Raw genomic sequence first — 2,593 nt, forward strand, 5'->3', positions numbered from 1 at the left:
TTCTTTTTAACGGAGAAAAAGAACAGGAACGTGCCTAGCGAGCGTGCAATATGTATACAGCATGTAAGCAGCCAAACCCAGAGGCAAATATTGACAGTATCTTCATTAAAATTCTTTCTCTACTGTTCATTTTTATTAATATAAATTAACTTTAGTAGAAAAGTCCCGTTAGTTTCGATAGCATATGTTTATTCATGTCAGCCGGTGCCTAGAAATTTTCCAGTATTATACACCACTAATCAGAAAATTTTATATTAAATCAGCGATCTGAGCAATCAAATTGTTTTCAATTTTAATCTTAATTTAACTTACTCTTTATCTTTTTCTAGTTTTAAGAACTTAAAATAGAAAAAGTTAAAGCACGATTCAAGTGTATAGCACAATTTCTTTTTTATCTCCTTTTTTAATCGATTCTTAAATACAAATAACTTCATATGTACATTCTTAAAGCGGAAAAATTATTTTTGTAAATGGCGAACTCTAACATGCTTCTGCAAAGGAGACTAAAATCTAGAATTAAAACATATAGCTGCAATATTTTTGATTAGTTGGAAATTTTTAGTGCTTTCTTATTTTAGACCAACTTTAAATTTGTACTTTTTATCATTCTCTACAATTAATATATCTTATTGTACCATCAAAATCTTTGTGCAATAAAAATGATTTTAATAATTCTAAATATTTTGTTATATAAAAAAGCATACCTTTTATTACTTCACAAAATAATTAAATTCTAATTAAATAAATGATAACATATGTTAGATAAAAGGCCAAGTTCAGTTCTAATGATTGGAATCTCAGTTTTAATCGATGTCTTTTTGCAATTTGCTAATTAATTCTGTTTACATTATCTTTTTCAGATGAAAAATTTAAACTTCAAAACATGTTAATCATAATGTAGAATATATTAATTTCTGAAGTCAGAAATTCAGAAGTTAACAGATTCAGCTGGTTATCAATATCTTCCATAATAAAAACCATATATATTAATAATATAAACATATTATATATTTAAAGAAATCTTCATTGAGTTATATGCAAAGTAGATGATAAAATAATACGCAAAAATATCTTAACATATAAGTAATTTAACAACGTTACAATGTATCTTTTTTAATTTAAATACATTGATTGCACTGTTCTCGGTATTGGTTTCGCAACACAATAAATAAAGATATCTAAAATGATGTAAATAAGGATATAAATATAAACTTTTTTTAACGCAAAATCTCATAATTATAACTTTTTAATAACACTGCAACTAGAAATCTGTTTAATTTAATTATCACATGACTAATTTAGTCAAACTAGTTCGAATAGCAATATTCATTTGTTTAGCCAAAATTCCTATCACGTTCGGTTATGTATAATGGCGGTTTTCTTAGCACGTATGTTGTTTAACAGCTCATACTCGAATCAAGAATGCATCGTAAGATATCTTACGGTTTCTTTATTGTTGGTCATTCTCGCCTTTATCGATTCTCCTGAACCTGTAAATGGCCTTATATTTTTCTCAAAACTATCCGATATATGTTCTTTCCTGATCATAGTGTTCTATCCACAGATCAACGCGAATTTCATAGTCTGCCACTCTCAACACTATTTCTTATACTCGTATAGTTTCCGATATCTCATCATATTATATATTTTGATATTATTTTCAAATGTATTTCCCTTATACTATTGTTATTTTTGGTAATGTTGTAAAATTAAAAGATAAAAATAGAATATAATTTAGAATACAATATAGTTATATGTACAATTCTTAGTATAAAATATTCAAGGCATATACTTTATATTTTTTTTTTATTAATAAGCAAATGGCACTTCTGATAATTAAAATTGAAAGAGAAAATAGTTGGTTTTACAAAATCGATAGGTAAATAGCGTGCAAATAATATAAAAATAAATATATAATCCAAATTAAAGTAGGCTCGTATATAATTGCAACGCAATTTAATGGTATCATGGTTTATTTTGAGCTTTTTAAATAGATGACTTAGAAATCATATATTTAAATAGATTTAAGATACAATTAATTCAATTAATTCAATTAAATAAAATTTAATATACAAACGTTTCGGCTTATAAAGCCTTCTTCCGTGATAATAATGTCATATAATCCCCTTAACAAACAATTATTTAAAAATACTTATTGTAATAGTGGCGATGTATTTAGTTATGACATCGAAAATCAAAAGTCAATAACATATTATTTTGAAACATTATAATAAGAAGAGATAGTAGAATTCTAAATATCACAATATATACAATCCTAAATATCACCCCCTAGGTTTTTTTTGGGGTGGGTAAAATAATGCCAACCCTGTTAACGGGTGATATGTTTGCTTGGCCCTTAAGTTGTAATCACACTATAGATTGGTTATGATTGCTGGTTGTTGGTTTCTATCTTAGCCAATTACAATAGTATGGACCATCTGCAATGTAATTGGCCAAGATAAAATTGTCAACCGGCAACCGTAACTGGAAACCTATGATGTAATTATGGCTTTAGGTTCAATTCAATCGTCCGGACCATTAACGATCCTTGCATCTGTCTAATTACGATTTAATTGATTGTCGAGATCGTGGA

The 2,593-nt window shown here is 27.0% G+C and overlaps 1 protein-coding gene across 1 annotated transcript in view; it reads left to right on the forward strand.

The window, feature by feature from the left end:
- The window catches only part of LOC108745436 (NGFI-A-binding protein homolog), a 36,746-nt gene that overhangs the window by 25,212 nt on the left and 8,941 nt on the right, over positions 1–2,593 (forward strand). The window lies entirely within an intron of this gene.

This window comes from Trachymyrmex septentrionalis, unplaced genomic scaffold (assembly GCF_001594115.1).
Source record: "Trachymyrmex septentrionalis isolate Tsep2-gDNA-1 unplaced genomic scaffold, Tsep1.0 scaffold14, whole genome shotgun sequence".
NCBI lineage: Eukaryota > Metazoa > Arthropoda > Insecta > Hymenoptera > Formicidae > Trachymyrmex > Trachymyrmex septentrionalis.